General features: G+C 53.3%; 3 long non-coding RNA genes across 5 annotated transcripts; all 3 read left to right on the top strand.

The window, feature by feature from the left end:
* Window positions 1-3,138: 3,138 nt before the first annotated feature.
* LOC120323787 lies at window positions 3,139-5,387 on the top strand. Its single transcript, XR_005564695.1, has 3 exons — window positions 3,139-3,156; window positions 4,363-4,644; window positions 5,342-5,387. It is a non-coding gene; the product is annotated as an uncharacterized LOC120323787 (long non-coding RNA).
* Window positions 5,388-5,393: 6 nt separating this feature from the next.
* Window positions 5,394-9,168, top strand: LOC114000651. 2 transcript variants are annotated; one of them, XR_003545327.2, is made up of 7 exons: window positions 5,394-5,575; window positions 6,252-6,476; window positions 6,940-7,585; window positions 7,746-7,912; window positions 8,267-8,412; window positions 8,524-8,774; window positions 8,893-9,168. It is a non-coding gene; the product is annotated as an uncharacterized LOC114000651 (long non-coding RNA). The 2 variants fall into 2 exon arrangements; XR_005564810.1 differs by having other exon boundaries at window positions 6,940-7,912.
* A 482-nt stretch (window positions 9,169-9,650) lies between these two features.
* LOC114000652 lies at window positions 9,651-10,379 on the top strand. 2 transcript variants are annotated; one of them, XR_003545329.2, is made up of 4 exons: window positions 9,651-9,782; window positions 9,907-9,945; window positions 10,128-10,197; window positions 10,290-10,379. It is a non-coding gene; the product is annotated as an uncharacterized LOC114000652 (long non-coding RNA). The 2 variants fall into 2 exon arrangements; XR_005564941.1 differs by having other exon boundaries at window positions 9,651-9,945.
* Window positions 10,380-11,592: the final 1,213 nt, after the last annotated feature.

The raw sequence follows: 11,592 nt of genomic DNA on the forward strand, positions 1-11,592 counted from the left end.
AGCACAGTTTGTCTGGCATTGGATTTTCTGGTAAGAAGAGCTGTATTTCTTCTTAAGCTTTGCAAGTGAGAACAGCAGATTGGAAGGCACTGTCCAGCAGCCAAGCGAGAGCGTTGAAGCCCTTCCGAGAGCCCTGCAAGCCTCTGCCTCAGTAAGCTGGTGCTAAATTTCCCTTCTTGTGACTCTTGAGCCTAGTTGCCTATTTCTGTGGGGCAATTGTCAGATGAAGTTTTCCTGCAGAGCCTGGGGAGCTCAGTTTCTGCCTTCTCCTCAGCAGAGGCTGCTCAGAAAGCAGCCTGGTCCTTTCCCCAGCTGCTACAAAAGCCCTGAGGGTATTTGGTGTGCTGGACACTGGAGGAATTCTTAGATTCTAAATGAGGAGTTTCATCATGAGCTCCAAGGGACCCAGAAGTATTGTTGCCAGAAGTGTCTCCCAAATTCTTAAGTAGGTGTAAAGTTTCTTCTTTCTGTTGGGGAATCTTTCAGGTGTTTCCTAGGCTGGTTTCCAGTAGATGATAAATACAGTTGCCATGGCCACCCCCTTGAGAGGTTTTCCCAGAATTCACTGCCTTTAGATCACGCTGAGTTTCCTTTTCTTTTATTTCTCTGTGCACAGGGTGGTGAACTTTCCCAGCAGCTGGACATGGAGCCTGGAACAGGCATGCAGCTCGAGGCCCTAAACCAGGCTTTGCAAGAAGAGCTGTCCACTCTGCTTGGGAGGTGTGAACAACTGGAGAAGAGCAAATGTCAGCTGCAAGAAGAGATGACAAAACACCACCATCATTTGGAGACTTTGGTCCTGGATGGCAGCCAAAGAGAACAGTGTACAAGAGAGGTGGCAGAAGGAGCTGACCAGGAAAGAAGTCCAAAGCTACAAGAGGTCAGCCTCGTTTTGCAAGTAAGTGAATTTCTCCCCAGTGTCCACAGGCTCTTCATTAGGAGCTTTGAAGCAGAGTGCTCATTTGGGCTTCTTTCCCACTGCAAAGAATTGTTTGCCCTGGTAGCTCCTGGGTTCTGCCTTGGTTGCTGCTGGGAGTGAGGAGGCAGAGCCGCCTCTCTGAGTAAGGCTGGGCCCTTGAAAGTGGGTGTGTGCAATTTTGTGCTGGGCAGAGCTCTCTTTTTCTTGTGGTGGTTGAAGGTGCACTGTCTCCTTCAGGCACAGGCAGCCCACCAGGCCCCACTAGGACAAACTGGAGACATTCATTGTGAATCCATGAGAATCCAGTTGGAAGAAAGAATTAAAAATCTGGAAAGTGAATTGGAGAGGGTCAAAAACACCCAACAAGAGAGAGCTTCTCGTAAAGAAGCAACGCAGGGAGGGATGGAAATGTACAAAGAGCTGTATGTGGAGGAAGTGAAAACCAGAAGATGCCTGGCCAAGAAACTGGAAAGGTAAGTCCATGCTTGTTTGGAGTGGTAATAAGAGAGTCCTTTTTCTTCCTGCATTTTCCTTGGAAATCCATCTTCTCCATCTGGCCAGCATTATTGCCCTCCATTGGCCAACAGGGTCTGATGGAGTTGCCAAGACCCTCTCCTTGATATTTGAAAAGTCGTGGCAGTCAGGGGAAGTCCCAGGTGAGGGGACAAAGGGAAACCCACTGTGCCCATCTTTGAAAGGGGTAGAAAGGAGGGTCCTGGGAACTGCCAACCTGTCAGCCTGCCCTCTGTGCCTGGGGAGGTGATGGAAAAGATCCTTCTAGAAGCTCTGTCAAGGCACGTGGATGACAGGGAGGTGATTGGAAGCACCAGCACAGCTTCCCCAAGGGCAAGTCCTGCTTGACCAACCTGGTGGCCTTCTAAGATGGAGTGACTGCCTCAGTGGACAAGGGCTACCCATGTCATCTCCCTGTCATTCTGGAAAGCCTTTGACACAGTCCCCCACAACATCCTTCTCTCCAAAGTGGAGAGAGATGGATTGGATGCGTGGACTGTTAGATGGAGAAGAAATTGGGTGAACAGTGCCATGCAGAGGTGGTGATCAATGGCTCAGAGTGCTGAGGGCCATCAGTGCCGAGTGGTGTCCCTGAGGGGTCTGGACTGGGCCCAGTGTTCTTTAATGTCTTCACTAATGATCCAGAGGAAGGGATGGAGTGTGCCCTCAGCAAATTTGCAGCTGCCACCAAGCTGAGGGGTGTGGTTGACACAGGTGATGCCACCCAGAGGGCCCTGGACCAGCTGGAGAAGTGGGCCCATGGCAATCTGCTGATGGTTTAACCAGAGCCAGTGCAAGCTGCTGGCCGTGGCTCAGGGCAGCCCCTGTATCAGTGCAGGCTGGGGGATGAAGAGGGGCAGAGCAGCCCTGCCGAGAAGCCCTTGGGCTGGAGGAGAGGCCGGACATGAGCCGGCGATGTGCGCTCGCAGCCCAGAGAGCCAATTGTGTCCTGGGCTGCGTCCAAGGCAGCGTGGCCAGCGGGTGGAGGGAGGGCATTCTGCCTCTCTGCTCTGCCCTTGGGAGAGCCCAGCTGGAGGGCTGCATCCAGCTCTGGGCTCCTCAGCACAGCAAGGACCTCCAGCTGTTGGACTGAGTCCAGAGGAGGCCACCAAGGTGCTTGGAAAGATGGAGCACCTCTGCTAGGAGGAAAGGCTGGGACAATTGCAACCCTTCAGCCTGGCAAAGAGGAGGCTTTGGGGTGACCTAATTGTGGCCTTTTGGGGTGTGAAGGGAGCCTACAAGAAGGATGAAGAGAGTGCATTTAAAAGAGCAGGTAGTGAGAGGACAAGGGGGAATGGCTTCAAATGGAAAGAGAATAGGTTTAGATTTGATCCTGGGAAGAAATTGGTTGCTGTGAGGGTGGTGAGGAACTGCAACAGGTTGCCCAGAGAAGCTGTGGATGCCCCATGGCTGCAAGTGTTCAAGGTCAGGTTGGATGGGGTTGTGAACAGGCTGGTCTGGTGGAAGGTGTCCCTGCCCACAGCAGGAGGCTTGGAACTGGATGATCTTTAAGGTCCCTGCCAAGCCAAGCCATTCTAGGCTTGGATGCTGTCTGTGCTGTTTCTGTGAGACTGTGGGGGAAAGGCTGGTTCTTCCTGTGTTCCATGGTTTTCTTCACTAATTTGCTGTGCAGGCTGGAAAAGCTTCTGAGGATAGAGAGGAGGAAACTCCGGGTTAATGAAGAGAAAGGAAGTCAGTCCCAGCTGGATGGATTCCAAAGAGAGGTGAGCTGCGCTCTGGGTGGGGCTCTTTGGTTGTGGTGTTCCTTCTTTTGAAAGCTGGGAGATGCTTTCCCTCTGTTTCTTGTCATGCTGATGATTTTTTTTTTCCCCTTGGCTGCATTTTGGATGTGATGGGCTTTTCTTAATGCTCCTCCTGCTGTTCCAGTGGGAGATGACTCGAACTAATCCGGGGTAGTTCTCCTTCTGGGGAAAGATGCAAATGTTAAGGGCAAAGCAGTAGGTGTAAGGGCTGATGGAGGCCAGGCTGTCCTGCAGAGGAGGGGCAAGCCAGGAGTGGCAGCCAGCCTGGCAGGGTGCGTGAGCTCCCGGGCCAGGGAGCCGTCCCACAGGCCCTGAGCAAGAAGAGCAGAACAGGTCCCCTGAGAGTGAGCGGGGTCAGCCAAGAGTGCAGATCCCCCGGCTGGGCCTGAGGGATGGGCAGGTCTGCCGTCCTGGCAGGACATCACGTGCATGGGCTGAGAGCAGTGGGGCCCAGCTCAGGCCTGGCTGCAGCTGGAGGGAGGCTGTGACAGCGTCCTCTGGGTGTGCCAGATGAATTGCTGCCCTGGCAGAGAGGGGAGGAACAGCGCTGTCACTGGCAGGGCACCATCAGCCCCTGAGCCCTGTCTCAGGCACGAGCTGAGCAGGAGGCCCTTGAGGTTTGGCTTTTCTCCACAGTGTTGTTGCTGCCCAGGGCCCAAGGAGGACAGGGGCCTCCCAGGGGAAAATCTGTCCCTTCTTGCTCACGGGGAGCTGTTTCAGCCCATCCTGTGGCGGGGAGCCCGAAGGACTGTTCCCAGCAGTGCTTTTGAGGCTGCTGTGCCTGTGCAGCAGTGGCACAGAACCTCTCATCCCTTCTCCGCTCGTCACTCGGATCCGTTGCTAAAGCGGCGTCTGTCAGAGTCACGCTTGGGTTTGAAGGCATCCCTGTAGAATGGCTTCCTGCCTTTGCAGTCATTCCTTTGGAGTCCAGAAGCTTGGAGCATTTTTGCATGAGGAACTCCAAAAGGATGGGAAGCTGAGGAATCCCGTGAAAAATGATGGGAAAGCTGTTCTTGCTGGAAAAGAAAAGCCTGGTTGCACTTTGTGTCTAGTCCTGAGCCAGCAGATGATGAATAAAGTCTCCCTGGTCACCCCCTTTTGAGGTTTTCCAGGAATTCACTGCCTTTACACCACGCTGAGTTCCTTTTTTGTTCCTTCTGTCTGCAGGTTGCTGAACTTTCCCAGCAGTTGGACAGGGAACGTGAACAGTGCACGCAGCTGGAGGCCAAAAATCAGGCTTTGCAAGAAGAGCTGTCTGCCCTGCGTGGGGAGTGCGAGAACCTGGCCATGGACAAATGCCAGCTGCAAGAAGAGCTGGCAAAACTCCACCATCATTTGGAGACCAACGTGGTGGATCGCAGCCAACTCGAACAGTGCAAAAGAGAGGTGGAAGAACGAGCAGACCAGGAAATAAGACAAAAACTCCAAGAAGTCAATGAGTTTTTGCAAGTAAGTGAATTTCTCCCCAGTGTCCACAGGTGCTACGTAAACTTCTCTTGTGGCCATGGTTTTTGGTCTTTTTCTTTTGCTCCTGTGTTCTGTGGGTTAGCTTCTGTCTTTGCTGAAGGCAGTGGCAGAAGGCAATCTGGTTGGGCAGGAGTGCTGTCATGGGTGTGGAATGTGGTGGCAGGTCCCTGAATGCAAAGGCTGCCCAAGGCAGATTCCCACTTTGCAGTGCTTGGGGGGATCTCTGTGCGCTGCTCTGCTTCTCACTGCTCATCCTTGGATGGGTTTGGCAACTTGCAGCTGTCATGGCCAGACCTACAGGTGCTGCTTTGTCCTTAGAGGGGGTGAAAGTGCTCAGAAAAGGAGTCACTGAAATTCCAGGGATGGGAGGGAGAGGGTGGAGGTGGATGTGGAAGCTCTTCTTGTCTTTGAAGAATCCTTTTGGACATGCCCTGTCCTACAGACCCAGTGTCTCTTCATTAGTAGCTTTGAAGCAGAGTGCTCATTTGGGCTTCTTTCCCACTGCAAAGAATTGTTTGCCCTGGCAGCTCCTGGGTTCTGCCTTGGTTGCTGCTGGGAGTGAGGAGGCAGAGCCGCCTCTCTGAGTAAGGCTGGGCCCTTGAAAGTGGGTGTGTGCAATTTTGTGCTGGGCAGAGCTCTCTTTTTCTTGTGGTGGTTGAAGGTGCACTGTCTCCTTCAGGCACAGGCAGCCCACCAGGACACCTTAGAAGAAATCAGAAGCAGTCGTGGACTCACTGAAAAAACAGTTAGAAGACAGAATTAGAGATCTGGAACGTGCACTGGGAAGGACAAAAAGCAACCAAGCAGAAAGACCTTTTCAAAAGGAATCCACCCAGGCAGAAGTGGACAAGTACAAAGAGCTGTATCTGGTGGAAGCCCAAAGAAGAAAAAGCCTCACCAAGAAACTGGAAAGGTAAGTCCCTGCTTTTTTGGACTGGTAAGAACAGACTCCTTTTTCCTCCTGCATTTTCCTTGGCAATCCCTTTTCTACATCTGGCCAGCATCAGGTGTGAAAGCAGAACGTGGCATCTTTGTGGGGAAAGTTCCTTCAGAGCCTTCCCTTCCTCAGACCTGTCTTCCTTTCTCTTTAGAGTTCCAGCAGTAACCCCACAGCAGCACCACTCTGGCATTATTGGTGTCTTTTCAAGTTGAGGTTGTTTTAGCAGGCAGTCTTTTTGCCAGTCTCAACTCTCCTCATCCCGTGGGTGACAGAAAAGCTGAATCTTGTGCCCTTTCCTGTTTGAATAAGGAGAGGCCTCTGGGAGAAGAGAGTTGGATTCTGTGAATCCAAAATAAGGCGGCTCTTTCTTGGCTTCTGTTTTGGCAGCGGGTCTGAGGGTTGAGCTTTCCTTGAGAAGGCCAGGGTAGCCCAGAGTTCTTCTGGAGGTGCCACTGGCTGCTCCTTGCACTTGGTGTGATTTCTTAGAAACAGGCCCTGTGAACAAGCTCAGATCAAAGGATGTGCTGGGTTTGGACACTCTTCATGCCCTTGGCTTTTAGAAGTCGAGTAGTAGCCAAGGCTGTGGAGGGTAACTTTGCGAAAGCCTTCCTGCCAAAGATGACTCTGTGTGTGCTTGTGAATGTTTCAGAGCTACTGAGAGACTTGCAGTGGCCAACACCAAGCTCTTTTTGGAGCGCCACAGAAGCAGATCTGTGGTCACAAGCAGCGCTGTCAGCGGACTTCTGGCTGCAAGTCCACTTCTGGATTCACCTGGCCTGGGACATGTTGGCCTCAGTTTGGGACTGAGCAGAAGTCTGGCTCTCAGAACACCACCCAGACACCTGTGGTAAAGCCCAAGACTTCTGCTCATCAGGTTGGTACAGATTTTCCAGAGTGGTCAAAGGCCCAAAAAGGTTGAAATGGAAGCAATGAGCTGTGGAACTCCATTCTTTTCCAAGAGAAACTGTGGGCAAGAGCTCTGTGGCACAGGAACCTCCCACCTAAGTTCTACCCTAAATTTACACGTAGTAATCTTCTGTAGTCTGTGGGGTTTGGCAGGAAGCCAACTCCAACTGGCTACAGATGGTTTTGGTGTCAGAAGTGGGATTGTTTTGGTTCCTTTGGTTTTGTTGTGGGAACATTGTCTGGGAAAGCTGCCAAGAGCAGGTTTGTTTTGTCAACATCCCCCATTGTTTTGGGACACTCCTGGGAGAGCTGCCAAGAAGGATTTTGTTTATCTAAACATAGCTTTGTTTAGGAACAAGAAGGGAAAATAATAACAATGGCCTTTTTACTAATTTTATTCCTGATTCTTGCTGGTTTTGTGCCTGTCCTAGGACATCCTGTGAGGGACCGTTCAGATGGATGGAACGAATTGCTTCCTTTCCTTAATTTCGACACCCACGGCCTAGTAGCCAGTTTCCTTGATGGTGGCCTTCAAGGTTTGGTAGCAAAGACTCCAAGATCAGCTCTAACCCATCCCTACATTGCTCAGTGACAATGATCCTAGTGGTGAGGGCAGCGAAAATGCTACTTAAAATTGGAGAGGTGGTGCTGCATTGGTCCCCTTGTTGTACGAAAGGAATCGCTGGAGCTTTGGGGACAAGAAGTGCCAACGGCCACGACAACTGTACACAGGCAACAGTATCGGAGGAACCGAGATGCTGTGACCCCCATCCATCCATCCAGTACATCCATGACATCATTGTGGGGGGACACAGCAGAAGAAGTTTTCGAGAAAGGACAGAAGATCATCCAGATTCTCCTCGAGGCCTGTTTTGCCATCAAGAAGAGTAAGGTCAAGGGCCCTGCCCAAGAGATCCAGTTCCTAGGGCTGAAATGGCAAATGGACGACACCAGATACCAACAGACGTCCTCAACAAGATTGTAGCAATGGCTCCACCCACAAACAAGAAAGAAACCCAAGCTTTTCTGGGAGCCATTGGCTTCTGGAGGATGCACATCCCAGAGTACAGCCAGATGGTGAGCCCTCTTTACTTTGTGACCCGTAAAAAGAACAATTTCCAGTGGGGTCCTGAACAACAACAAGCTTTCAGGCAGATCAAGCAAGAGATTGCACATGCCGTGGCTCTTGGAGCTGTCAGGACAGGACCAGAGGTAAAGAATGTGCTCTACTCTGCAGCTGGAGATAAAGGTCCCTCCTGGAGCCTCTGGCCAAAGGTGCCTGGTGAGACGTGAGGGCGACCACTGGGTTTCTGGAGCCGAAGCTACAGAGGTTCTGAGGCCAATTCCACCCCTGAGGAGAAGGAAATCTTAGCAGCCTATGAAGGCATACGAGCAGCTGCAGAGGTAATTGGTCCCAAAGCACAGCTCTTCCTGGCCCCCCAGATGGGACCCCAGCATGCAAAGTGTAACTGGATAAGGGAAAAAGGGGGTAGGGTTTATCCATTTTAGGGAAAGGGTGGCCAAAAAGGAAATACTGCAATGCAGCAAACTTTGGCCAATCAGGGAGCGGGGTCTAAGGATACAGACATCAAGGGGATTTTTCATCAAACAATTTCAGGGGACAAACAAGGGAAAAACTACAGTAAATGTTTAGACACAACCGTAAAACTCGAAAGGCTTTGGGTCTGAACTTCTTGACAACTTCATCCAGGGCTTTCATCCTCTGGAGGGTCACACATTTCTTGTTGTCTTCTCCAGCTTTCAGATTCAGCAATGTCCTCACTCCCGACAGACCAGGGTCCCCTTTCCAGAGTAATGGAGGAGCACCGGGATTTTTTAATCCAAAATTCCTGGATTGGAATGAAGTGCTCTGGAAAGGCTCTGGAAATCATTGGGTGTTCACAGTGAGTCTCTGGTTTCCCATCCCCTGCTTCAGATGTGAAAACATGTTCCTTGCAGTCGGAATGTAAACTCATCAGCTCCATTAAACTTGAGCACTATATCCCATCATCCAGATCATCAATGAAGATGTTCACCAGGAATTGCTGATCACTGGCCTCCAGCTGGATGTTGCACTCCTGATCACCACCCCAGCCAGCAGATTTCAACCAGCCTGCTGTCTGCTCATCCAGCCCATACTTCATGGGCTTCTCTGTGAGGGAGCCCTGTCTGTGTCCACTAGTACACACATTCATTTGGATTTTAAACAATCAAACAGAACTGAGAGTTTTAACAGCAGAATTATTTTTCAAAGGGAAATAGAAGGGTAAGAGTTTTTAATTTTAATGATCATGTTTTACATGGTACTAATTGACCTCTAGTAGAAATGAGACAGCACCTTAAGAGACAAATCTACATTCTCTATTTATGCCCCTGAATTACAGGTATGGCTTTGATGGAACGAGTGCCTTCAAGCTCCTCTGGCAGGCACTGTTTGAAAACTATTTGGGTGATTTTTGATAAGAAATGAAAGATGCAACGGCAGGAAGCCATTCAGCAATCCCTGACAAGGGAGGTCCACTGTCAATTGCTGGGAGGGCCCCCACCTGTTTCTTTTAATGGTGCTCCCAAATCCCACCCCTTGGGCCTCCCATCCCATCCCATCCTTTTTGGTCCCCTCAGGCATCTCCTCCCCAGCATCTGCTCTGTGTCCTACCCAGGGTCCCAAACATCCTCCCACTGATCATTCCCAAAGCTTTTCTTTCCATCCTTCCCCTCAGACCTTTGCCTTTCACCCAGGCCACTGCCCTGGTACCTCCCAAGACCATTCCTTGCCTCCCTCTCCACTCCCAACCATCTCCCATTGCCCTTGTTTTTGTCCTCCTCCATCATCCTCCTCCTGTCCCCACCAAGCCTCTCCCTTGCAGTCCCCATGTCCCTACACTTGAATTCCTTTCCCCTCCCCTGCATCCCACACAGGGCCCCTTCAACACCCCAATCCCAGTCCCGTGGGCTCCCCAGTTCCCCCCAGTTCAGCATCTTTGGGTCCCCCCCAACCTCCCCCCACCGTCCCTGCAGGCCCTGAATTCCCCTGGCTCTCCTTGTCTCCATCCCCACCCTGGGCCCTGCAGGAACAGGGGTTGGAGGTGAAACTGGGGGCAGTGGGAGCAGGGGGAGCAGAAGGGATTTTCCCCCTCAGACGGGGGCAGCCCTGGGCTGGGGGGGCTGGGGACCCCCGTGTCCCTCCCCCAGCCCCACAGGGGCCAATCCTGCTTAACCCTTTGCTCTCCTTGCCCAGGCACTCTTGGCAGGAACCCAAAATGATCTGCGGGAGGTGAGTGGGCCGGGGGGACTGGAGGGCATCCAGTCTGGGAACTGGGGGACACTTTGGGCCCCCCATCCCTCGCTGGCACCGGGGACATCCCAGTGACCAGCCAGGGCTCCTGCTCTCTCTCCAGCTGCATTTAGTGGAAGTTGGGATCCTGAAGATGGCTCAGGTGGGTACCAGGAGTTCTGCCTGAGTTGGGTCCTCCCCTCACATGGCCATGACACTCCCAATCCATCCCAGTCTGCCCCAGTATACCCCAGTGCACCTTCCCCAAGGATCCCATTTCTTCCCCCAGGCTCCCAATACATCCCACTGCACCCAGTGTGTCCCTAACCCTGTCTTTGTCCCCAGCCCCCTGTGGTTGAGAAGGTGGTGGGTCCTGTTGGTGAGAAAGGCGTGGCTGCATCCCTGGATGGCTGAGGTGAGCAGTGCCTGCAGGGAGAGGGGTCAGGACAAGGCCCCTCTCGTGTTGCAGTGGACTTTGGGGGTGACATTTGGGGCTCTGTCTTTCAGGACTGGTGGTGACACCCGTGCCCTGTCCCCCTCCAGTGGCATGAGGAGATGATCATCCCTGGAAGAACCCCCTGCTTTCCCTCAGAGCCCAGGGGCATTTCCCTTCAATAAATCCCTTCAGCAAAGCTACTCTGCCTGATCTTGTGTGTGTGTTCCCATCTCTCTGTGTGTGTTCCCATCTCCGTGTGTGTGTTCCCATCTCCGTGCCTGCGTTCCCGTGTCCCTGTCCCCTCCTTCTCCAGCCCCTGCACACCCGGTGCCTCTCTGGCCGCTCCCCTGCCATGAGCAGAGAGGCTCAGGGGGCTCCTGGGGGTCTCTGCACACGAGATCCCCTTCACCCCCTCCATGTGCAGAGCAGATCCCAGACCCTGCGGTGGCTGGGAAGGGGGAGGTGTTCTGGGGGGATGTGCTTCCTGAGAAGGGCCCCTGGAAATGGCAGGAGGTGGAGCTGAAGCTGTGAGGAGCCCTGACCCTGCAGCTGAAGGGCCCTGCCCTGCCCTGCCCAGCCCTGAGGGGTCACTCCTTCCACCCACCCCTTCTCCCCCAGCCCCGTGGCAGCTCCTTGGCCGGGCTGAGAGCTGACCCTGGCAGGCAGCAGAGTCCCTACCCCAGCACACAGAGCCCTGGGGGCAGGACCCTGCTCTGCCCCACAGCCCTGGGCACCCCTGGCTGCACCCCCACCTTCCCACCCCACAGCCAGCCCTGGCACAGGGAACCTTCTTGCCCTGGGCCTCTGAGGGGGCAGCAGCAAGTCCTGCTCTGCAGCAGCTTCTCCTGCTGCACCCCAGCAAATCCAGCAGAGCCATCCTGGTAGCTCCTGCCACTGCTGCCATTTGGCAGCTGGGAGAGGCACTTACAGGAACTCACTTGCACTGCTCTGCAGCCAGAGCCTGATCATGGCAAAGGGCTGGCAAGGTTCCTCCCCCGAGCAGCTCTGCCCTGTCCTCCCACCCCAGGATCTCTTGAACCTCCTGCTCCCTTCTCCTGTCTGCCCTTGCTGCCTGCAGCTCCTGCCCTGCTCTGCCATATGGCCACTTCCCCTGCACTGCAGCAACTGGGAGAGTCCTGCTGAAAGATCCTAGAAGCTGTGGGATGTGGCAGCTTTAGGAGATGCCTTCAGGAAGGGAAGTTGAACTTTCCTGCAGCCAGAGAAATAATCATTCAAATCCCGTGAAGGTTTCTCCCACAGTGAGAGCTCAGTCCCCTCCCAGCCCAGGCTGCCTCTCATCTCTCTGCCTTCTCTCCTGTGCCCTGGGTGCTGCAGGCAGTGCCCTCAGCCCTGCTGGGCTGTGCAGAGGAGCTG

This window comes from Pipra filicauda, unplaced genomic scaffold (assembly GCF_003945595.2).
Source record: "Pipra filicauda isolate LSUMZ 115617 unplaced genomic scaffold, ASM394559v2 scaffold1003_size39832_pilon, whole genome shotgun sequence".
Taxonomy (NCBI): Eukaryota; Metazoa; Chordata; class Aves; order Passeriformes; family Pipridae; genus Pipra; species Pipra filicauda.